This window comes from Corvus hawaiiensis, chromosome 5 (assembly GCF_020740725.1).
Source record: "Corvus hawaiiensis isolate bCorHaw1 chromosome 5, bCorHaw1.pri.cur, whole genome shotgun sequence".
NCBI lineage: Eukaryota > Metazoa > Chordata > Aves > Passeriformes > Corvidae > Corvus > Corvus hawaiiensis.
Genome location: NC_063217.1, coordinates 975,743 through 1,000,716, shown reverse-complemented (window position 1 = coordinate 1,000,716; position 24,974 = coordinate 975,743).

The following is a 24,974-nucleotide window of genomic DNA, read 5'->3' as shown; positions in this document are numbered from 1 at the left end:
CTTCCAACCCAGTAAAAGCCCTCCAGGAGCTGCAGCTTAGTCCTTCCAGCAGGACTTGGGCTGCAGCTCAGAGCTGCTAACTCGGGATGACACCAACTGTCAGCTCCTATCAAGATTAGGATAAAGGCTTTATCAGGCAAATTGGTGCTGTTGTCGCTGCCCTAATGTTATTTTAAGTGACTGCTTCTCCATTACAGTGAAGGACAAGGAGTGGTCCAGAGTGGAACCACTGGGCTTCTGGCTCCGGCTGCTCACAAAAACCCTCTTCTCACAAGGAAAGCTCCCCTCTGTAGGAATCCTGTCCTGCTTCTCCACAGTCTCATGGTTATTCCATTTCCTTTCAGGGGACAGCGTGTTTCAGCACTTATTAAATTGCCATTTGTCTCAGCAGGCTCTGGGCCTCTGCTCTCTGGCATCCGAGGAAGAACAGATCCCCCTGTGCTGGGGATTAACTGGCAGCTCCTGGCCATGTCCTGTTGTCCTTCCCTGGGAGCTCCCCACAGCTGAGCGAGGCAGGGAATCACTCCTGGCAAGGCAGCACCGGCCGCTTCATTCCGGGCTCACCTGAGCGTCGCTGCTGAAGCCCTCGGTGCGCTGGAGATGGGAAGGGCAGCGGGATTGCTTCTGACAGGAGCAGTTTTTCCTCTCTGTTCCCATTACAGACACCCTCTTCCTTGGCATTTGGCCATCTGGGAGAGTTACTCTGGCTCTCAGCCTCAGCGTGGGAGGTGCTGAGTGTTGGGCTGCCCGTGGTAGGGAGAGCTGGGCTGCTGAATAATACAGAGCTGGAAATGCTCATGCAGATGGATTAGAGGATGTTTCCATTAAAATCCTGCCTGCCTTTCCACTCTGCGGCATAAATAATGGTGGTGTGAGTGTCAGGATGCTGAAGGCTTAGGAGAAATATTCACCAGGCTTTGGCAAAACTCTTATCCCTGTTTAGTAGAGCAGGCAGCTGCTCTGATGTGCAGAACTGGAAGCTGAATCCCAGAATCCCAGAATGGTTTGGGTTGGAACGGCTAAAGCCCATCCAGCCCCACCCCTGCCATGGGCAGGGACACCTTTCACTATCCCAGGGTGCTCCAAGCCCCATCCAGCCTGGCCTTGGACACTGTCAGGGATGGGGCAGCCGCAGCTGCTCTGGGTAACAGAGCAGGGAAACGCTGCAGGAAGTTGGAATGAGTCAAAAAACAGGGGTGGGGGCAGAAAAGGAGCAGCAGCTTTGAGATCCACACTTCTGGATGCAGAGAGCCTGGAAGGCCCCAAACCAGGCTGGGTTTAGGACCTGGCAGACAGGGATGGCAAAACATGCTCAGAACAGCCCCGTGCCAGGGTGACACAAGGACAGAAGGTGATGGCACTGGGAGAAAATCCAGCTCCCAGCAGCAGCTGCTGGCAGGGTTTGGGCAGAGCAGGACACCCACACCCTCCTCTTCTCAGGTTCCTAATGCGCCTCCCACCTCGCCACAAACCCATCCCAGGCTGCCCAGTGTGTGGCCAGACCTGGCTCCCCAGTTCCTGACCCCAGCGAGCCAAGAGGAGCTGAAACCATTTTAGATTTGCCTAAACCAAGTCCTGGGGTTTGGCATTGAAAGGTGACCCCGTTCAGAGGCCAGGAGAGGAGCAGTCCTGTCCCAGCAGCAGGGTTACAAACACCACAGGACTCCCTGCTTTTGCCTTCCACGTCTGTCCCAGCTAAAACAAAACTGCCACAAGCAGCAGATGAAGCAGAGTTCAGGCTGCAAAGCACAAATCTGGGAAAGGCTGGCTGGGCAATCTGCATCCCCCTCACTGCACACTCGTGCAAACCCCGGCAGCTGATCCCAGATGGCTTTTTCCATTTGCTCCCTCTTGCAGAGCACCAGAGAGAGAATTTCCAGAACAAAAGCCTTACCACAAATTGATGGATCCAGGCAAACCGGGAGATACTCCTTTAACCTTGCCCTGGAAACAGCTGAGCAGGTTCTGCGGATGAGGTGAACCCGAGGTAAAGCATCCTGAGTGGAAATTTTTGGATTATCTGATTGGAGCTTTGCAGAGTTAGAAGTTGCTGCAGATCAGCTCTTGTAGTGGGCAGTGCTGGGAGGTCTGAACTACAGCTCTCCGTACCTGCTCTGGGTGGAAAATCCACGTTCACACAGCACGGATCGACTCCTTGGGCTTCTCAGCAATTCTTTAAAAATTAATTAAAGCAGTTTTTCACTTGTGAAATCACAGCTCATCAGCAGATCTCTAAAACAGGGTTTTGGCCACTCTTCCAAGCTTCCATCAACCCCAGCTTAGGAGGGGCCTTGAAAGGCAATGTTTTGCTTTGTGAGACAGGTCCTTTCCTCCTGCTATCCCCCTCCGTGAGAGGAGCAGCCTTGGCACGCTGTGGGATGATCTCCTGGTGCCCAGAGCTGCTCTGTTGTGCCCTGGAGGTGACTCGACCGTGTCAGGACCACAAGAAGAGGACAAAGTCCCCCTGTGGAGGTCCCAACACCAGAAACCTCCCTGACCTGGGTGTCAGCAGGGCGAAGGCAAAGGGAAGCGAAGGGGACTGGGAATGTTCCTTGGGAAGAGGTTCTCTGAGGGCTGGGAAATGCATGGACTGCTCTGGGAGATCACAAAAGGCTGGATGCTGGGATTGTGCTCAGGAGAGGCTTTGTCTTGGTGCTGCCAAGTTCTCCCAGAACCTAAAGGAAAATGCTGGGGGGAGTATTTCTTTCAATATTTCCTGCTCAGAGCAAAATCCTTTTGCCATCGCTCAAGGATTGTTACAGAGAAGTGGAAAATCGCTCCATCTGTCCAGCCAAACCTCTTATCTGCCTTTCCTTCCTCCACTGACAAGGATTGCCGGGGATATTTGTGAATCTGGCCTCAAAACACCTCGGTGATCTGAGGCAGTTTTCTCCTTTTGGATGAAGGGAGAGAAGCCCTGGGGTGAAGAAGGGCTGGGTCTCCACCAGCCCCTTTGAAGGTCTGTCTCTTCATGTCACAGCAGGACTTGCCAGAGGCCTCGTGGTCAGGAACAAATCTGGCTCTTTTTTTTGGTGTTTCTAACAGGAACGAAGCTCTTTGAAATCTCTGGCCTGATAAAACTTGTTAAAAAATCACACGGGCAGCCTGAGACAGAGCCATGTTTTTTAACTCTTTCCCAAATCCAGTCACTGAAGAGAGGAAAAATCTCTGCCTGGGAAGATTTGCCTGACTCCTCATCAGCCACAGGCAGGGAAATGGGCCCTGTCCGAGCAGGGAAGGGGAATATGGAAAAGGTTGCATCTGCTGCTGAGCCCGCCTTACACCCCCCAGCTGGTGAGGAACATTTCACAGAATCATGGGATGGGATGGGATGGGATGGGATGGGATGGGATGGGATGGGATGGGATGGGATGGTTGGAAGGGACCTCAAAGACCACCCAGTCCCAATCCCCCTGCCATGGGCAGGGACATGTCCACCCTTAGGAAAGATTTAAAGGAGCCAGGCTGAATGATCCCAGTCTGAGCTCGTCTCCAGCCTTGCCCATCTCTCCTGGAGGTGCTGATGTCCCTCCAGTGACTGAGAGGAACTTGCAGCAGTTTGAAGGGTATTCCTGAGTATCAGGTGCCAAAATTTGCCTTGTGAGCCCTCACTTTGGAACTGATTTTCCTTTAAATCTTGGAGCTTCTTGAAGTCAAGCAGAAAACAAAGCACCAGTGGTTTAGGTGGTAAAAAGATGGATTCTGGTCATTGTATTCTGCTGGATTGCCATGGATTCTGGACTGGGAAATCAAGAACATTTCCCAGCCCTGGCAGTGCCCAAGGCCAGGTTGGACAGGGCTTGGAGCACCCTGGGACAATGGGAGGTGTCCCTGCCATGGCTGGGGTGGGACTGGATGGACTTTAAGGTCCCTTCCAACCCAACCCATTCCGTGATTCCATGATCCATGAAGGATCACTGGCTGGAAGCCTGGAGACCATCCCTGTGTGTAACTGTGTTCAAACACAGGCTGAGAGCTCTTTTCCCTCTCACTCTGTGAACATTCCCTGGTGCCCAGATTTCCAGTTCAGCTGGGCCATCCAACAAGGGATATTTCTGCATCAAAAATTCCGCACTCCCCTCTCCGTCCGTGGAGAGACTCTGACACACATTCCTTTGAAGACAGGAAGGTGCCAAATATGTGCCAAGGATTGAGAGCACTGGAACCCTTAGGAAAGCAAGGACTTTGGCAGTGCTGCAGGAGAGGGTCTCATCTGGTGTGTGACAGCTCAGTGGCAGCACTGTCACCCGCTGCCGGAGCCAGGCTTGGCAGGGAAATGTGCTTCTGCGAGAGGTTTAACTCCCTGGAGGCTGTGCCAGTGTGGGGTGACAGGGACAAGGGTCAAACGGGGAGGAGGATCCTGTGCAGCTGCTTTAACTCACTGGAAAAGGGGAATTCAGCAGAGGCCGCTCTGCACCGGACTTTGATATGGAGCTTTATGGGAGATGGTTCTGTGGGACCCGGTCTGGCCAAGTGGGGAGATCTGCACAGCACCGGGAGCTGCATTGGGACCGTGGGATTCACTGCTGGGCTTATGTTCATGGGAGAGTAAAGCCCAAACTGGGAATCCAGTTTAGAGGCACTTACACATCTTAAAACATTTCTGGGTCTGGAGAGGCAGTTGAACAGCTCAGCAGATGGAGAATCACAGAATCATGGAATGGTTTTGGCTGGCAGTGACCTTAAAAACCATCCAGTGCCACGCCTGCCACGGGCAGGGACACCTTCCACTGTCCCAGGCTGCTCCCAGCCCCAGTGTCCATCCTGGCCTGGGACCCTGCCAGGGATCCAGGGGCAGCCCCAGCTGCTCTGGGCACCCTGTGCCAGGGCCTCCCACCCTCACAATAAAGATTTTTTCCCACCTACTCCTTTCCTGTTTAAAACCACCCCCCTTTTCCTGTCACTGTGTGAATCATAAAGGTTGGAAAACACCTTTGAGATCCCCAAGTCCAGCCCTGAACCCACCGTGTTCAGCACTGACCACATCCCCAAGTGCCGCATCCACAGGCTTTGGGACTCCTCCAGGACGGTGATTCCAGCACTGCCCTGGACAGCCTGTTCCAATCCCTGCCCACCCTTCCCATGAAGGAATTTCTCTAATACCCAACCAAAACCACCTCTGGTGCACCTCAGGCCATTTCCTCTGGCCATACCCACCCAGAGTGTGCAGAGGGACCAGAGGCAGTGGAGCCCCCGAGCAGGAGCTGTCACAGGGGGTGTCAGACCCCCCCGAGCATCTGGGCAGGGTCTGGGCTCAGCTCCTGGGCTCTGTCCATGCTTACAGGCTGTCAGAGCACTTTCCAAGCAGCAGAAGTTGCAGAAGTCCCAACGAGGGGCTCCTGGGGCTAAACAGGCTTGGGGCATCCTTGGCCTTACAAACAACAGATGCTTTAGTGGAAAAAGGAGGTTGGATCAGCTCTGCTCCTGGAAAGGATGCAGGAAGGCTGTGTCCAGGCTGGGATCAACAGGTGACTGGGGAGGGTTGAGGGAAGAGCCAAGAAAATGCTTAAAGGATTGGAAACCTGCTTATTGTGAGAAGCTCCAGGATCTTGGTGTGTTTAGCTTAACAAAGAGAGGATTAAGGAGGGACTTTATGGAGAGCAGAAATCGATGACAGAGGATTTCTGACCCTGCAGAAAGAGGTGTAACAAGAGAGAGTGACTGGGAGCTCGAGCCAGACGGATCAGAGCAGGAAGAGGTGCCTGCTTTTAGCAGGGAGGGGATTGCTGACGGGAGCAGCAGCCGGGCTGGGCTCCCCAGCACTGCAGGGGCTTGCACTGAGCTGGGCTGAGTTTCAGAAGCAGGGATTCTCCTTTGATCCCCGTTACTGGATCTGAGGTGGGAATTAGTGCACAAAGCTCAGGGGCCAGGCTGACAAGCAGGTCGGAGAAAATGATCCTGACGGATTTTTTTCATGCTCTTCTGAAAAATCTGTGAAGTCCCAAATGCAGCTGGTTTTTTGGGGAGGGAGCTGAGAGGGGACTGAACCTGCTCTGAGCTGTTACAGACAGAGCAGCAGAGCAGAATCAATCACCCTAATCAAAGCAGAGCTGCTGATGGCACTGAGGGCTGAACAATGAGCATTCACATAAATCCACTGCACTGATTAGGCAGAAAAGCCCAGATAGTCAATATTCCCATTAAACATCCATCAGAAAGTGCTTCCCAAATTGCACTCCCATCTGGGAATTTCTCCATTTCATAGGTAATTGAAGCTGGTTAGCTGATGATTGCTGTTGGATAGCACCACCTCCCTGGGATGTAAAATCACCTGGGGAGGGAGTGTTTGGATAACTGGGGCAGCTCTGCTGGCACTCAGCAGTCGGGGGCTCATTTCCCAGCCAAGGTGTGGCTCCTCTGTGGGATTTCCCTTGCCTTTGGTGGGGTAGAAGGTTGGTGCAAACAGGCACACATGGAGAGGTTCACTCCTGTGTTCTGGGCGTTTTTTGGGACATGGCATTGCCGTCTCTCAGGCTGCTTTTCCTGAGGTGGGGACAGCTCTCCAGGAAGTCTGCAGGGAGGAAGATTTTGGCTTCCAGCACCCAACCTGCTGAGGAGATGCAGCAGGGCCAGCTGTGGGGAGACTGGAGATGGGAAAGTGAGTTCAGAGGAGTGGTCAGAGCCATCCCAGAGGGATGACCTGTGCTGACCCTTCTGCTCACTGTGCACAGAGCCAGAGCTGCCAACTTCCCTTCTCTCTGCCACATCCTGGAACGGTTTAAATGCCAAGGATTTTAAACAACCAACGGAGGTGTCTGATCCAGGACTGAGGGATATCAGTGTAAAGAGAGAGAAGCACCTCAGCACCAGTGAGAGCTCAGCAGGTCACCCACAGGTCACAGCTGTGGCCACTGGTGGACCTGGGTCAACCAGGACCTGCCACATCCCATGTTCCAGCTCAAGTCTAAGGGCCACAAATGCCAGGAGGACGTGGGATATTGGGGAGGGTTTTCTAAGAGACCTAATGCAGGCAAAGAGGTGAATGGAGAAAGGGTCAGAAAGAAAAATGGAAAAGGGGAGAAATGGGAAATAGAATAATTGGTGCCACAGAGCAGGGAAGGAGGCACCACTTCTGACGTGCTTTGCTTAGCACTCCCATCATATGCAGCACAGAGCAATCAGCATTCCTGGAAACTTTGGGTTTTAATCTCTCTGAACCTCAAATCTCCATTTGTAAGTAGGGATAATGTACTCAAAGGACAGGAAGATTAGTTAATTAATGGGTTGTGACATACTCTGATGCTGTGATAATGAGCACTGCTAGGAAATGTGTGATTGAGGCTCTGCTTCAGTGTATTTTATTTAGATCCGAACCTCGGGATGGGATCAGCCCCTGAAGCAGCTGAGGTTTCCACCTCTCTGTGTCCCTCTCTTCTGGGATTGCCATCCTGTGCTTCAGGAATGGATTGGAGCCTCCCACAAAACCACAGCCTGAAATGCTGGCATGTCTGTGTGGGAGACAGATTCCCAATTTACAGTGGATCTCCTAAAGCTGCTGGCTCTGGGGCTCAGTGTTCCCAGCAGGGTTTGGACAACCTCTCAGGGACAGCCTGGGACTGTTGGGGTGTCTGTGCAGGGCAGGAGTTGGACTCAATATTCCTTGTGGGTCCCTCCAGCTCAGGAGATTCCATGATTTAGGTAGAGAAATCCTGGTGCCACATCCTGCACAAGGGGAGGTGAAGGCACTGAGTTTGTTGGGAAACACCTGGGAAGGCTGATGCCATCCAGTGCTGCACAGCTCCTTGGGAAGGGGTGGAACACCTGGGAAGGCTGATCCCATCCAGTGCTGCACAGCTCTTGGGAAGGGGTGGAACACCTGGGAAGGCTGATCCCATCCAGTGCTGCACGGCTCTTGGGAAGGGGTGGCAGTGTCCCACCTCAGAGCTGTGTCAGGACATCCACATTACACACACAGGCAAAAATCCCGAGGAAAGCCGTGCTGGATGCCCTGAACCCAGGAGGCTGCAGGGCTGGGAATGTCAAGGACAGACAATGGGAGCCGTGGCTCAACCTCCAGGGTTCCAGCAGAGTGTCGGGTGATTTGGAGCGAGGACTGATCACATCCAGCACTTGCTTTGGGCAGCTGTTGAGGGAAATGAGAGGAGACTCATGAGGAATTGCCAACAGGATGGTCCAAAGCAGCTGAGAGTACTGAGCCTGCCGGGCAAGGGCCAGGGAGCCCAGATCTCTGTGCAGTGCCGGGCTGGAGCAGCGTGAGGGGTGCGGGCTGAAGGCAGCATCCTTCCCTTGCCCTTCCCAAGGGGAAAAGCAGGGCAGGGAACCAGAGCGCCCCATGGCCCCGTGAGTCACCAGGGCCCTCAGAGAGGTCTCACGGGGAAAAGGCTTCCCCGGAGCCTCCTGTGAGTCAGGCCCTGCCACCGAGCCCGTGGCTGGGAGGCTTCGGAGCAATGGAGGGTGAAGGCAAAGGGAGCGAACGTCCTTCCCTGCCCCCTGCCAGCGGCCCTTCCACAGCTCCTTGCCCCGGGAACGGCTGCACAGCTCCTCCTGCCACGGGACATGACCTCAGCGCTCCCCAGTCACCTCTCCTGCTTTACTCCTGCCACCAGCATCCCTGACACCCACGGACAGGCTCTTCCACCTGGCAGGGGATGCTCCAGCTGGGCAGCTGCATCCCCCCGGGAGCATTTTCCAGCTGCAGCCAGTGCAGGAAACACCCAGGTCCTGTTCCTGGGGACTGAGCCAGGTCTGGCTGTAGTTCCCACCCTGTCCCTTCAGGCTGCCAAAATACAGGATCACGATGTGTCCAGGGGATGCCTCAGCCTGGGATGGAGCAGGAGCCTGGGACAGAGCCAGGCTTTAAACTCCCCCTGCACACAGAACTCCTCCATCCTCGTCTGCTCCCATTAGCAGATCTCCCTTGGATAACTCATTGCTGGAGCTTCCAGCTTACGCTTTGTGGAGCCTTTTCTCCCACTGACTCTTGTTTTCCCTTGGCTGAGGCTTTTCTTTCAGTGACTTTTCTAAGTCCCAGAGGTTTGAAAGAAGGTGACTCATCCCCTCAGAAGTCCTGGCAGCTCTTATCTCCTCTTTGGCACCAGCTGGGAGGTGGGAAAGTGGGAAAAGGAATTAAGAAAAAAGAAATCAATACATCCTTTATATGATTTTCCACAGCTCACCTGTTGTCTGTGCTCTCAGCTGGGGAAGATAAGGTGATTTGCTTGGTGGCAACACTTCTGCCCTTTCAGTTTATAAAATCCTTAGTTCATTAGCAGAGAGGTACAACACGAGCAGACCAGGAGGATGGGAGTAGCTCTTTTGGGAGCATTTTAGGCTCTAAGGAAGGAATCTTTCCTCTCATTTTTATATTAAAATATGCATATTTATATATATGCATATATTGTATATATTTTTGTGTAATTTTAATTTATGTGTGAATGCACACACTGACAGTGCTGACCAGTATGAGGGTGATCTACAAGATCATGATGCTTGTGGAGAAGATGGGTAAGATTGACCATTCAGAGACTTTTCCATGAGGGACAAGTGGGATGCAACAGGTGCTGCCCCAATGCACAGAGCAGGTGTGCCCTGGGAGGGGAGTTCAGCCCACGGCCCTTTCCTGCAGGATGCGGGGGTGAATCGCGCTGCAACCGGGCCAGGAGACGCTTCAGAGACAGAGTCAGAGAAGTGGGTATTTGCTTTATTCGGCGCGCCGGGTGCGTGGGGATCGCTCCTCCAAACACACACACCTGGTGCTCTCTACAACACAGTATTAAGGGTTAAATTATGAATATTCATCACATTCCTTGGGACAGGCATGGTTATACAAATTATTTCTCGGAAGTCATTAATATCATTAGCATACAGCTCACGCATGCGCTATGTGTCCTGGTGGTCCCACTGACGAAGGCTCCTCTTCTTCCTCGGGGGTCTTTCTGATGAAGGCCAGTAGTCATCCTCCCAGTGCACTTTTCACCTTTCTCCCTGGGCATGCGTAGTCCTTTGAGGAATGATTCAGCAGTCTCTGGGATAATCCTTGTCCCCTCTATCTTGACAAGATGAGGGTGAATTCGGCTTCTCAGGCTTTGTAATTAACATCTTCTGCCTGAACTAACATTTGCTGTCTCCTTATAGTTAACTTGTGCTTCCATGAGTTAGTTATTGACTGCCCCTTCTTCAGTGCCATGAGCAATGTCTCCCTCAGGAATGAGGTGGTTCCTGCCGCTGGGACGTGGCCAGGGGCAGGGCAGGGGTGGAGGTGGCTTTTCAAGGCCCACAGAAGAACAAGGAGCACAGGATGGAGATGTGGCTCTGCTGCAGCTCACAGCACGTCACCAGTGCTGCCATCCCGCTCAGATATTGGGGACAACAGCAATTCCACTTGGGAAGCCCTGGCACAGCAAGGGTGAAGTGTCTGGGTCTCACACTGGCCCTTCATGTTTAATGTGCTGCCAGGAACAAACACCTGACATGCTCCTGCCCTGCAGCCCATTCCCCGAGGAGGGGCCACCATCACCAGGACACCGCTCCTGGCGTGTCCTGAGCTGCTCTGGCAAGAGGGAATCACGGAGCCCTGCGTTCCAGGGCCGGGGTGTGGATCCAGCAGGCGCTGGGTGTGGGAAAGGGACACTGGGCAGGAATCTCTGTGTGTCTCTGAAGGCCAAGGGGATGGAGGGGAGCTGCACTGGGGGCACACGGGGTAAAAACACAAAGTCCTGAGTCCCTGACTGGTTTTGTTCATATGGTTCATGTGAAGTGTCATTTTGGGAAACCATGAGGTAAAAAAAAAAAAAACAAACCAGAAATAAATAACAGTGTCTAACACTGTGTCTAACACTGCTAACAGTGTCCCCCACTGATCAGCTTTAACTACAAAAGCCTCAGAATTGGCCTTTTAAAGGTCAATCGAAGTGAAAATCTTTGCAGAAAATCTCTTAAATGCTTGAATCCCTCAATTGCTTTGCCTCAGGCTTTGGGAAGGGACCTTTCCCTCTGCCTGTGGAGAGCTGACCCAGAGCTGCTCTGGGGGTGGCTGCACCCATTAAAGAGCCTGTGCTGTGGTAGGAGATCATTCCCCACAGGCTCCAGACTCATTTCCAGCTCCACCACAGACTCCCCTTCTGCTGGGAGGCAGAGACAGGAGGGATGGGAGGGAGGGGGTTTCTAGAAGGGAGCAGCAGTTCCTACATGACCTCCCCAGCATCCTGCCATTTCTTCTGGATGATGCTGCTCCTTTCTGTAGATCTTGAAATGGGTTTTGTGGCTTTATTTAGTATCCCAGAATGGTTTGGGTTGGAAGAGACCATAAAGATCATCCAATCCTACCCCTGCCATGGCAGGAACACCTCCCACTGTCTCAGGGTGCTCCAAGACCCAATGTCCAACCTGGCCTTGGACACTGCCTGTGCCAGGGCCTGCCCACCCTCACAGGGAAGGATTTCTTCCTAACACAAAATTAGGAAATAATTCCTTCCAGCATAGAGGAAAACAGTTATGGCTTTGCACCATAACGCTGTGAAGGATCAGGATAAAACTCATTTGGTCTCCTCGAGGTTTTAGGAGGACTTCTCTGGAAAACCTGTGTCAGTGCAGCCTCTGGGGGACTCCAGCAAAGTTAAAACCCAAACAAAGCAGGAATGAGGAGCTCTCTCTCCTCTTCCCCTCCCCGCGGTTCTGGAGGACAGGGCTCTTGGGAGTGGCAGAGCCACTGGTGGCAGTGCAAAAGCAATGCTGCCATTCCCGAGGGGGCCTGGGGAGAGCCAAAGGCACTGCGAGCTATTTCAGGCTGCTCTGGCTGAAAGAGAAATTAAGATTCCCTCCTGTCAATCCAGAAGTCAGAGTTCGTTGCCATCCAGAGCGGAGAGAGGGATGAAGGCAGTGCTTTGAGGCCGAGCAGCTGCCAGAGCTCTCCTTGGAGAGCCGGCAGAGCCCTCCCTTCGTCCTTGCAGTGCCACAGGGGCAGGAGGGGCCCTGCCAGAGCCAGATCCAGATGCAGCTCCCATCAGCCGGGGCTGGATCCAGCCCCAGACCCTGGCTCCAGCACCGGGCAGGGAAGGAAGCCCCTGTCCCCCCTCAGCTGTGACACTTCAGAGCCCTGGAGTGCCCCCACGCCTCCCTCCTGCACTGCTGGCTCCTCTTGGCACCCCCAGCACACCGGCTTGCAGGGAATGGCACCGGCTGGGGCGGCCTGGGAAAAGCTGAGATGGGTATAAGAGAAAGGAGAGGCTGCAGTGGGTGTGGCCAGGTGTGCCCAGGGGTGCGCGGAGGGGACACTCCAATACCCGTGACAGTGGCAGGTCAGGTGCAAAGTGTCCTGTTCGCTGCAGATGCTTTGCCAGGTTGTGTTTCTCGCTGGCTCTCCCCACGCCATGCCCTTGCAGGTGAGGATGCGGCTCCTCCCAGCCCTGGGTCATCGTTTCTCGTTGTGCTCTCTGGGGCCGGGCCCAGCAGGAGCGCAGAGGGTGCAGTGACAGGAGCCTGGCTCTGCCCCACGCAGGGCACAGCCTCCTCCTTCAGCTCCCAGCTCTGCACAGGCTGTGGCTGGGTAGCACACCAGGATCTTGAGGCGGGGCTGGGAGCAAACAAGCAGGAGCATTCTGGAGACAAACAGGCACAAAAAGGTCCCCTTTCCAGCCTAGGCTAGGAGGAGAGGATGCTGTGACAGCCTGGAGCCCTGCTCAGATCCAGGGTGCGGGTCCTCAGCAGGTGGGGGAGAAGCAGATGGAGGTACCAGCAAGGCACTCGGGCTGTGAGGACGCATCGAAGCAGCAGGAGGACGCCTAAAGGCAAATTCCAACAGCTGTCTCTGGGAATGGCTGCAGTTTCCATGGCCAGTCTCATGAACCTGGACAGCGAGAGGGCTGCCCTGCACAAACCCCGTCCTAATCTCCCTGGAAATTCACAGATGCTTTGAACAGCGTTCAAGCAGTGCCCGGAGCAGGCAGCGCCTGCTGCATGAAGCTCTCAGGCCTGAAGGGGCACTCGATTGCCCACGGGACAGCAGGACAGGGGCTCCCATCCCAAAGGGAGAGGCTGCTTTGAGAACGGAGGGATTCCAGCACGCCAAGGGGAGGGCAGGGATGTGGCTGTGCTCCTGGCTTGAGCAGAGCCAGCTCAGGGACGCTTCCCAACAAGTTTTCCATAGGAAATGAGTGTTGCTGATTATTCTCCGTGTGTGACCATCCATCTCCTCCCTCCACAGCAGCTCCAGAGCCAGGGAGGCAAAGCCTTGGAGCGCCAGACTGCCCTGGCTGCGGGATGTTGGGGCATCCCCTTGCTGATGCTCACCCACTGGAACCGGGGTGAAGATCCTCCTGCTTTGGGTGGGAGCTCTCCACATCCCTCTGCAGTGCTTTGGCTCCACAAAACCTTTACCCATCCCCAGTTCTTCCCTGTGGCCATTCTGTTGTTTCAGTGTCAGGTGCAATTTGGGGTCTGGGACAGAAGACACCTCAGTGATGGGCACAGGGCAGGCAGGGACGAGGTCACCCTCCCACCCCGTGTGCAGCCCTCCGAGGCACGTGGGGCAGTGCTCAGCTCTGCCCGATGTGCGCACAAAGGATGCTTTGCTGCTGAGGAGTGCGGCACACCGGCTACCCTTGAACTCCCAAAATACCCTTCAAAGGGAGGCTGCTGTGCCTGCCAGGCTCCCCACTGGCACAGCTCCCTCTGATTCCTTTCCTCCCTGACCCACCTTGGAAGGGCTGGCCCCGTTCCCCTGTGTGACAACACAATTCCAGGGCTGTGACCAGGGACTCCTGCTCAGTTCAGAGCGATGCTCTGGGCTTTGAACCAGCCTGGCCTGACAGGAGCAGGCTGCTGAAAAGGAGGGCAAGGAGCTGAACAGTGAACCCCTCCAGTCCCACCCAGCAGCCTCTCCTCTCCTCTCCTCTCCTCTCCTCTCCTCTCCTCTCCTCTCCTCTCCTCTCCTCTCCTCTCCTCTCCTCTCCTCTCCTCTCCTCTCCTCTCCTCTCCTCTCCTCTCCTCTCCTCTCCTCTCCTCTCCTCTCCTCTCCTCTCCTCTCCTCTCCTCTCCTCTCCTCTCCTCTCCTCTCCTCTCCTCTCCTCTCCTCTCCTCTCCTCTCCTCTCCTCTCCTCTCCTCTCCTCTCCCAGTAAAATTTGTGATGATGAAAGAAAAAGCCCCCATGATGGATGATTGCTTGGCACTCAGCAATGTTAAAATCTCCAGACAAGATTTTCAACCTTCTGATTTTCTTTCTGCCTTCCTCTAATAACAGCCAACCAATTATAAATATTATTAGCCAGGTAAAAACTGTTGGCTCAGACACAGCTTTCAGCCACACCGACTCCCAGATCCTTGTCACTCTGGCTTGCTCCAGCTGCCACAGAAACAAAGGAGCTGATAGCTTCAGAATTAGAAACCCTCTGCCACCTTCTCTTTGCTGGAAGCAGTGAAAGCTTTGTTTTTGGAGAGAAAGATTAAAATAAAGGTGGTTTTTTTATTAACCCAGTGTAGCTCAGGTTCCAGAATTAGGAGACCACCCTGAAAACAGGTGGCTTCAGAAGTGGGTTTAGAAGCAGGGTGGAGGAGTGTGGCAGCAAATGCCTTCAGCAGTCAGGGAACTGGGGAGGGTTTTGACATTTACTGCCTCAATTCCCAGAGAAGTGGTGCTTGGTCTCACAAAACTTCCAGGGGAGCAGTTCTAACATTTAGTGGCTGTTAAGCTTAGCTTAGCTAGGACAAAGCCAGCCTGTGAGGAAGGACTTGTTTCAGCACACAGCTTCGCACTTATTCTCATTTTGGGCAGGGTCTGGAGCTCCGAGCAGCCTTGGCAGCACCGGACAAAAAGGAGAAGGAGGGAAAAATTTGTCACAGCTTTGCTGTTTTCACATAAAGTTGTTCCGAAGGCTGAGGGGAGCTGATGGAGGGCCCAGCAGAGCTTTGGAGAGGAGGATCTGGCTGAACCAGGGGTTTCCTCAGCCCCACCTTCATCCCCCTCCCCAGCCCCCCCTGTGTCCCTCTGTGGCTGTGACCACTCTGTCACCCTGTGCCACCCTGAGGTGTCCCCAGACCCTGCCCTTCAGCACATCCTCCCCCTCCCTGCTCCCTCCAGGCCTGGCTTCAGCATTCCTGCTGTGGGAACCAAAGCAGGAGGTGAGGGGACTTTGTGGGAATGGAACAAAAGAGAAGAACAGGTGGAACAGGCTCTAAATGGGAAGCACTTGGTGCAGAGGAGCTGGGTGGGTTCCCAGGGCACTGCCTGGCAGGTCCCTGCTGAGCTGGCACCTGGGCCATGAGGTGCACGCAGCTGCTTGCCCAGCACCAAGCTCAGACTAACAGGTGTCCTCAGCTGACCTGGCCCTGGGCTCCTCAGGGTATTCCCAGTCCCTCCTGGCTTTCCCCCAGGCTGGGTTTTATGGCTGGAGTGGATCCCAACAGAGCCCCTGGCTGTGATGTCCTTGCACTTCTCGAAGGTATTTGTGCCCTTTTTGGTGGCTCACGCTGCTCCCAACAGAGAGGGGAGCGTGCCCTCCGTATCCCCCTGTGCCTCAGTCACAATTCTGAGCGTTCCCTCAGCTCCAGCACACCCCGGGAGTCCCTCTGGGGCCAGACCCACACGTTGGGTGCAGTGGCTCTGGTGCAGGAGGTACAACAGCAGCACTGGGAACTCCCAGGAATGCTGTGAGCCAGCTCCTGGGCTGAGCTTACAGAGACCTGGCTGCAAGGTCTAACAAAGCCTGTCCTGGCAGGGTGTCCTGGCCCTGAGGTGCACTGAGCTCTTGGGGTCAGAGTGGTGTCGCTTTTCCCGACAGCACCAGCCAGGAACTCTCCAAAGAAGCAGACCCAGCAAGGGCTGGGAGAGAAAATGAGCTGTGCAAGGGGAATAACAGGGCCTGGCTAAGCGAAGATGTTTTCTCTGGAGGAGGGGCTGCGATAACAGATTGCACAGACTCCCCACATGGGGAACGTGTGTTTGCAGGCGTCGATGTTGTGTGAAGGGCACAGGAAGTGCTTCGAGCCTGGTGCTGGAGATCCTGACACCTCCTGCAGAGCTGCTCCCTCTGGTTCAGCTGGAAGGGCTGGGCTGTGTCATGGAGAGGAATTTGGCTTGTTCCCGGGACTGTGCTGTCTTTCCTGACTGAGTTACTGGGAGAGTTGGGAGCTTTCCTGCTGCTCTGCTCTCTCAGCCAGGCCAAAGACTGCCAGGGACACCAAGGCTCGTGCCCAGGGTCTGGACCACTCTCATGATCCCCCTGCCTCAGAAAAATCATCTTCCTGTCATTCCTGAGAGCTTTTGCACATCTGTGCATGGAGGGGACACTCAAACACTCAAAGACACCTCCAGGGAGCTCGCTCCACTGGGAGGATGCAACACTCCCCCAGGGGAGCTGCAGCAGGAACACAGCCCTGGATTACACAGACCTGGCACTTCCTGCCTTAAAATCACTCCAGATTCTTGTCTGTTGTCTCTCATGCCCCAGCAAGGGGCAGGAGCTCAGCCCAGCCCTGGGAGCTGTGGGTTTGTCCAGCCAGGATAATGCAGGAGGGAGCACCTGTGGGTACCCCAGCTACGGGCACATCCAGGAGTTCCCTTACATCCATTGTCCATTCCCATTGCCTGCCCTTCCTTTTCCATGGGGAAAGAACAGCTCCTAAGGGAAACCCACGGCAGAGAAGGTGCCCGGATAAAGCTGTGCCCTGGCTGGGGGAGTGGGAAGTGTTTCATCCTGACAAAGGAACCAGCACTGAGAGCTGTCACCCTGATCTCCAGGAGGTGATAACGAAGCCAACGCAGCATGAAAGCCTCTGGACATGTCACCAGTGAATCCAACCCTTCTGTGATGCTGTACTCACCACAGAAAGGCTGGAAAACATCTCTGTTCCATGGCAACATTCCGTCCAGAGCATCCTGCTCATCCCTGGAGTCCCTAAAAGTGCTTCTGTGGAACAGGACCCAGTGGGGACCGCTGTGCCACCATCAGCCAGCACAGGGAGGCAGTGCCAGGAGGAGCTTTGACCCTCACAGTCATGGAATCCCAGAATGGTTTAGGTTCGAAAAGTCCTCCAAGCCCATCGAGTCCAACCCTTCCCCAGCACAGCCAAGGCCACCACTGCCCCATGTCTCCAAGTTCCACATCCACACAACTCTGAAATCCCTGCAGGGATGAGGACTCCACCCCTGCCCTGTGCCAGGGCTTGACCAACCTTTCCATAAAGAAATTCTTCCTGATATTCAATCCAAACCTCAGGGACTTTGCAGCTCTGGGGAGCCTTTGGGCAATGGAAGTTGGCTGTCCTGGAGACAAAGGAGTAACAGAATCACAGAACGGTTTGTGTTGGAAGGGACCTTAAAAGTCATCTTGTTCCACCCCCTGCCATGGGCAGGGACACCTTCCACTGTCCCAGGGTGCTCCAAGCCCTGTCCAACCTGGCCTTGGACACATCCATCATCTGTGGGCAACCTGTGCCTTCCCTCCCTCACAATAAAGAATTTTTTCTTTATATCCCACCTGACCCTACTCTCTTTCAATTTGAAGCCGTTCCCCCTTGTCCTGTCCCTCCTGGCCTTGTCCAAAGTCTCTCTCCATCTTTCTTGTTGGCTCCTTTAGGCACTTCACTTCAAAACTTTGTCTTCTCCGGACTGAACAATCCCAGCTCTCCCAGCCTTTCCTCCCAGCAGAGCTGCTCCATCCCCTCTGGTCTTTGGTGCCTCCTCTGGACTCACTCCAGCAGGTTTTGGTGAGTTCTGCTCCACAGCCACCTCCTGTAGCCTCTCCTGTCCTTCATCTCCCCTGGAGCTCAAGGCTGTGTGAAGGCAAAGGCCTTGGGGGCACAACTCCCCACCTGGCAGCTGCTCCTGGCCAGGTTCATGCTCTCCAGAGCAACCCGGACAGCTCAGGCCAGGCTGGGATCATGGGCAGGGAGGTTTCATCCCAGGAGGGCTCTTCATCCCATGAAGACTTTTCTCACTGCTGAGAAGGCTGCCAGGTCGGGTTATTACTGCCTGGAGCTCCCCAGGAACCAGCACAGCCCCTGGTATTGCTCTGTGCCTCCTTTCAAGTTCCTGATAAAATAATCTCCCTCATCCTCCCTTCCCTCTCCAAAGGCCCGGCCTTGCAGCTGTACAAGCAAATGACATCCCCTCTATTTATCACCATCAAAGGGACAGCAAGAAGGGGAACAACCCAAGCCTCAGTGCTAAGAGCGTGCATTAAAGTGTTATTAAGTCTCTTGGATTTCATTTGCACAGCTGGAGCTGTCCTGGTCTCTCCGGAGCGAGCTGGAGGAGAGGACGCCCCTTCCCTGCTCTCTGCTCTCCAGTGTGTCAGGGCAGCATCTCGACAGGATAAATGTGTCCCTGTGCTTCCCACGACGCTTTTCTTCTCCCTGCCTCAGCCAGGTGTGTAAACAAACTGAAGGGACAACTGCAGGGTACCTGTGGAGCCGGGAACCTGCTCGGAGCATCTCCTGCTCCCAGCTGGGAGTGGAGAGTGAGAGGCGTCTCTTCCTCCCGGGGTTGCGTTCCCTTAATGTCCCAGCTGTCAGTGCCAGATCGAGATGGATTGTGCACCTCCAGACCTGTTCACTCCAGATCTAATCCAGCCTGAGAAGGCAGGAATAACAATCCAGCTTTTTCTAAACATGCAGGCAAACCATGGGCTCTGTTTTACTCTTGGGACACCTGAGACCCCCTGATCTGGGCCTGTCTTTGCACCCCAGAGCTGGAAATGCTGAGGCACCTGTTGCAGGGATGTCTTGCAGTCACTCACTGAAGGTATTTCAAGGAAATACTGAGGCCTTTTAAATGAAACCTGCCCAAATCTCTGCATTCTCCTCACTGCTGACTCACAGTGCCCACACAGAGGTGGCCCTGCTGTGAGGACTGACGGTGTTTGGGGGAATGAGGCTGCCTTACAGGCACAGGTGCCTCTCCAGCTGAGACTGGAATGCAGTAAAATGGCATTAAAATGGTCTCACCTCTGTGTCCTCTGCAAGGCTGGCTGTGATGGACAAAGCCATGGCCATGGATTGAGGGATGCAACTTCCATCTCACTGCTGGCTTGTACAAACCTCAACATATTGGCCTTTTCCTCACTAAATCCACCTTTCATTACCCAGTTTGTTCCTTTTCCGTGTTATTCGTTCCTCTGGAGCTCATTGTGGGCTGCCATGGGGCTCTGCTGTCCCTGCAGATCCTCTGGGACAGGGTGAACTCACCACGCTGAGCTGGGAAAAGCCAGTTCTGCCCTGCAGAACACCCAGTGCAGGCCTGGCAGGGACCAGTCAGAGATAAAGACAAGTCATGGAGTTTGGGCTGGGAAAGAGCCTTTGCTGCTCTGCACCAGCTGGGACTGCATGAGGCTCAAAGGACCAGTGGGAATTGCTCACCCCAAGCCCGGGCATCAAACCCAAAAGCTGAGCTGGGCATGGGAAGGGGGAGGCAGCTCCAGGTTTGGCCTGGTCAACTGCAAAGCAAAAGGGCCAAATTCATCACCTGGCTGTGACAGGGTCACCTCCCCGGGCACCCAGCTCTGAGAGGGGCGGTGGCACTTGGGAGGGTGGCAGAGATTCACACTGAGCAGTGACCCCTGGGGAAATGCTCCTTGTGCCACAATCCCAATGTCCCAAATCTGAGTCTGTAGGAGAAGCTCCAGGTAGACTTTGGAACAGAGCAAGCCAGACCTCCCGATGCAGGACGGGATCGTGGATGGGCAGGTTTGGGGACACTGGAATTTAAGGGAGAGTTGTTGTACCAGATCTCCAGGGATGTGGTGCCACCACCCCGGGCTCCAGGTGAGATGGTGACAACTCATGTGCCCCTGCTCTGTGCTGGATTCCCTGCAGGAAAGAGCACAAAGCCAGCTCCTTGGAGCAGCAGCCGGAATTCATTGCCGTGGATGTGCAGGGAATAAAACCAGCCTGCGTGTGCGTCACAGCTGGGGACACCCCGAGGACAGGCCTGGCCGCGGCTCTGCCGTCCCCAGGTGCCACCTCTGATTAAAGGCAAAGCGAGCTGGGAATGATGGAGGGAAAGCCCGTGGAGGAAATCAAATCAAAATTCATGACAGCTCTGCCTTTTAATTTGAGGATTTCAGGGCCGTTCATAAATTTACATATTTAATTAAATGCTACAAGCAAATGATTTTTCCATTAGGCTCTGTGTTCCTTATTACACTTCACAAGGCTCGGGCTCTCCTTCCTAGTGTGCAAGGCCAGATAAGGCTCCCCTGCCATTCCCAAAAGCAGCAGGAGCAGCTTTCCAGGGGTTTTAATGCCGGGTGGTTTCTCTCTCCCCCTCTCCTGCTTCTTTTCTGAACAAGCCTGAAAATAAAGAAGAAGGAATTTTCCATGGGATTGTCTCCCCTCTCTGCCAAAGGTGTCTTTGAAGGCATGAATAAGAAAAGGAGGAAGAAAAGGAAGAAAGAGGAGGCTGAGAGCTCTACAAGAAAGGAAAGTGGAGATAAAACAAATAAATAAAGCCAAAGGGAGGGAATACAAAAGGGAGGTGAAATGGATCCTTCAGGCTCAGAGTTACTGCTCCAAAGCTCCCTCCTGGCAAAGGAGATCCCAGGAAGAAAATCCCCTTTCCCCATACATCAACTGTCCCCCTTTGAAGGAAAAGTAACTGCCAAGCTCCCTGTGTGGGCTGCACCACGGAAATAAATGTCACTGGGATGAGGGGGGGCTCCGGTGCCTCCCACCTGCTCTTGCCTTTCCATAATTTCTCATCAGTGTGGACTTCGTGGCTTGTTCCCAGAGGAAGGGAATGTGCTCCTTTGAAGTGCTTGGGGAAGGGGAAGGGGAGCAGTTGGCTCTCTTCCTGTAAGCCAGAGACTCTTCACTTCTGCAGATGGAAGTCACTTGTCAAAACTAAAGCAGGAGCCTCATGCCATCCTTGCTGGAGCCAGCATGCTCAGAGGCTCCATGCACTTTCCCATCACAAAATAAATGAGGCATTCAGCTTTTATTCCCAGGAAAAGACCACAAAACCCCACTTCCCTCCTCAGCAGTGCTTGGATGCTTTGGCCCTTCTGCAAGGACAAGGTTCCCAAACACCACCAGGCAAAGGTTTCCCACAAAAGCAGCAGTTCTGGCTGGGAAAGGATATTTAGAAGTTATTTTGCTCCTAACGTTGCTGGAGAGAGCGAGTTACACAGCAAACTGGTTCTTAGGATGCATGTGACACTGCAGGGAGCCGGGTGTAATAAGGCAATGTGATCATAAAACCTCTCATTTCATCCTTAGAAAGGAATTTGACCCTCTCTGGAATTTGTCATCGGGGATTATGGATGATTTTGTATTTCTTTTTAATGCTTGCAGCAGTCAGAGCTGGGTGAAGCTCCTTGGAGCCGCTCTCACCCAGCTCAGCGCGGGGACAGATGAGGGTGTGTAACATTCTGCTTTTTCTCATTTTCCCCTCATCCCAAGGAGTCTCATTTCCCTGCCAGGCTGGTGGGAGAGGAGCCACAGGACTTTCCAAGGCTCTGCAGCATCTTCCCAGGGCCAGGAATGAGACCTCTATTAGAGCAGAGGGAAATTGAGTCACCTCATTGGCGAGGTCCGGCAGCCAGGCTGGACACCAGCACGGGTTATATTTTATATTTATACAAACCCGTCCACTGTCCCCTCCCGAGCTGCAGCACATCCACCCGTGGGCGAGGCTGGGTCAGTGCTGGATCTCGGTTGGCAGGTGGCAGGTCCCACCTCAGGGGTCACAGCTTATTAAAATGTAATTGCATTGTAAATTGGATGCACTGAACTATTGTGTGATCAGCGGCCCGGTCTCTGTCCGGGATGGTGGAGAATGTTAATGATCCCATCTCCACACCAGCATCCAGAGCGAAGTTTGGCTTCAGACCTCCCTCACTTCTTCCTGATGTCCACCCTGCCCCTCCCCTGGCCCAGCCTGAGGCCGTTCCCTCTCCTCCTGTCCCTGTTCCCTGCCAGCAGAGCCCGACCCCCCCCGGCTGCCCCCTCCTGTCAGGGACTTGTGCAGAGCCACAAGGTCCCCCCTGAGCCTCCTTTGCTCCAGCCTGAGCCCCTTTCCAGCTCCCTCAGGATTTCTCCAGCCCCTTCCCAGCTCCCTCAGCCGCTCCTGGGGCTCCAGCCCCTTCCCAGCTCCCTTCCCCTCCTGGACTCGCTCCAGCTCCCCCGGAAGGTTCCAGACGATGGAGACGCTCAGTTCAGCTCATTTTCTGTCATGGCTCCTTCTCCCCTTCCATCTCCACCCCGGCCCCCACAACATCCCGGGTCTATCCAAAGCAGGGGAGCTCTGGAGCGATTTCTCTCCCGAGCTGGGCTGGGATGGAGCCGGTGCCATCTGCTGTGGCATATGCCGCTCGCAGGACGTGCCCACCGCGCTGCCGAGAGACACAATTGGATCGGCGGGAAGACGGGATCCATTAACGGAACGGCACCAGCATCCTCTGGATCCCGCGGAGCTGCGAACATGCTCGGCCTGGGGAGGCTGCGGAGGGGACGCCAAAAAGGCTTTTGGGGAGGGTGACGCAGGCCGTGGCTCAGATCCTGTCCAAGGAGGGGGATTTGGGAGAGATCTGAGAGCAGAGAGGCAGCGCATCACACACAGGGGCAGGAGAGAGACGTTGTGGAGCTTAGAGCCTCACTCTGTTAATGACAGCAATTAGCACAGAGCTCCCATTAAAAGAAACACAATTCTGTTGTGTACACAGCGGAGAAGAGTAAATACCCATTACTTTATCCATTTTATCTTTGCAGGAATGGGGCAATCAAAGGCTGCTGCTGACAGACGAGCTCCTTCCCCGCGTCCCCCCCGCGGGGCTCCGGGTCCCCCCACACCCTGTCCCGTCCCTCTGGGCTGTCCCCCGCCTGTCCCCAGGTCCTTGGAGCCCCTGAGTGCTCCTCCCGTGCGCCATCCGCAGCCCAGCTGTGCCCCCCGTCCTGCGGGGAAGGGAAGATTCCGTGGCAGCTCGGGGATGCTGCAGCGGATGGGGCTGGGTGGGACGGTCAGTGGCGCTGGACATCTCCGGCCTGGATGTGCCAACCCTCCCTCCACATCCTGAGAAAGGAGCACGGCACGCGTGAGCTCGGAAAGGGTTCCCGGAACAACGGGAGAAAAGGCGAGTTCGGGGCTGGAAGGGGAATCAAACCCGGTGCATCAAACCCAGAGCAATCCGCTGTCCCCGCAGGGTTCCCGGCGAGCGGGAGACGCTCGTCTCCCATATAGTGTGACAGACAATGTGAGAAGAGAAAACGAGCACCAAATTGCCCCATTAACAGCACATCCAGCTGGGCAGGCTCTTTCCTAAAGCCTTCCTACGGATCCGGAGCACAGGGGCCGCTCCAGCTCACGGAACGGTGTTTGGTCAAGCAGCTGATTATGCCGGAAAATGGAGATTTGGCTTGAGCGAAGCTCTCAGCAAACGAGCTCTCCAGTCATTTGATCAAAAGCCACTTATAGGATATTTTTTTCCGTTTTTTCGGGGCTGTTTTAAAAAATTATTCTGAACAGGCACAGCAGTTCAATTGTAATAATTTTGTCACGTGGAATGTTTTGATTTTTCATTTTCATTTTCCAGTGCTGCTCCATTTCAAAATTTATCAAAATGCGATGATTACTGTATAGTTAAAACGAGGGGAGGGAAGCAACAAGCTGAAACCTTTCCTCTGAGATAGGAAAAAAATAATATCCTATCACTGTGCATCCGGAAATGATATTTTTTTCTGATTTGAAGGGGGGGACGGGGTACTGCTGCATTTTTAATTTTGTTCTATTCTTTGGGTTTTATTCTGAGCCCAAAATGCATTTAAACAAGTTATTTCTGCAATTGTCCCAATTAAAATGGAACAGCTTATTTCCCACAGCAGAGAACAGGCTGCAAATAGAATCCCAAGGAATTAGGCGGAGCAGGAGCCTTTCTTATGAAAATGCAGAGGTTTCCAGCCTGGAAACTGATGGCTGCTTTGCTCTGGGATGGGGGTTTGGGGCTTATTTTCATCTTGACTGGTGCAGAGATGTTTCCTGTGCAGGGACAGTGAGATTCACCTCTGCGGCTCCTTAGGGGCTGCTCCCGGGTCGTGGCCGTGGCCTCTCCCTTCCTATGTCCCAACTGCCTCCAGCGGCGGCAGGAGGAGCGTCCCTGCTGCCTGGGGACAGAGCCCCATCCAGAATCCTGCTGAAGAATGAAAACAACCCCAAGTCATTCACTTTGCTCATCCAAATCGCTGTTATCACATTTGCTATCTGCTTATCACACCGCAGCTGCCCAGGGCAGGGGTGGAGTCCCCATCCCTGGAGGGTGTCCCAAGAAAGCTGTGGAGTGCCTGGGGCACGGACATCGCTCTCCCGGATCCTTAGGCAGATGTCCAGATCATCCTTCCCAGTGTGGGATCTCTTCCCAAGTGCTCTCAGTGGCCGGACACGCCCTCTGCCCCCGGCTGTGGTCAGCTGTGACCAGTGCCCTCCCTGCCAGGAGTGGCCGGAGCGGCCGTGCGGGCACAGCAGCCCAGCTCTGCGGCCAGGGCCCGCTGCAGGACGGTGCCTCCGGGCTCTGACGGCACCAACAGAGCGGTCTCCTCTCCAGAATACTGATTTTAGCGGTGCTGGGCTTTCTGGGAGCAGACAGCCCCTTCAAACTGCTGCTCTTCAGTGTCCTGGGAAGGGGAAATGAGGCTGTGTTATCACAGCAGGAGCCGCACAGGAGGCCAATGCACTGATGTTTTAAAATGAAAACTTGCACAGAGGGTTTGAGGTTGGGGTTCTTGGGAAGTTTGGGTGGTTTGCTTTGTTTTGGTGGTTGGTTTTTTGTTTTTTGGGTTTTTTAAATTGGTTTGCTTTTAAATTTTTTCATTGTTAGTAATTTTCTTTCACAGAATCATAGAATGGTTTGGGATGGAAGTGACCTTAAAACCCATCCCGTTCCAGCCCCCTGCCACGGGCAGGGACACCTCCCACCAGGTTTTCCCCAACAGGAGATGTGCCCCAGATGAAGTTTGCAGGGTGCCCACTTCCCAAAGGATCGATCTCACAATAAACCGTGGATCCGACAGCCCTGTCAGAGCCGCCCATCCC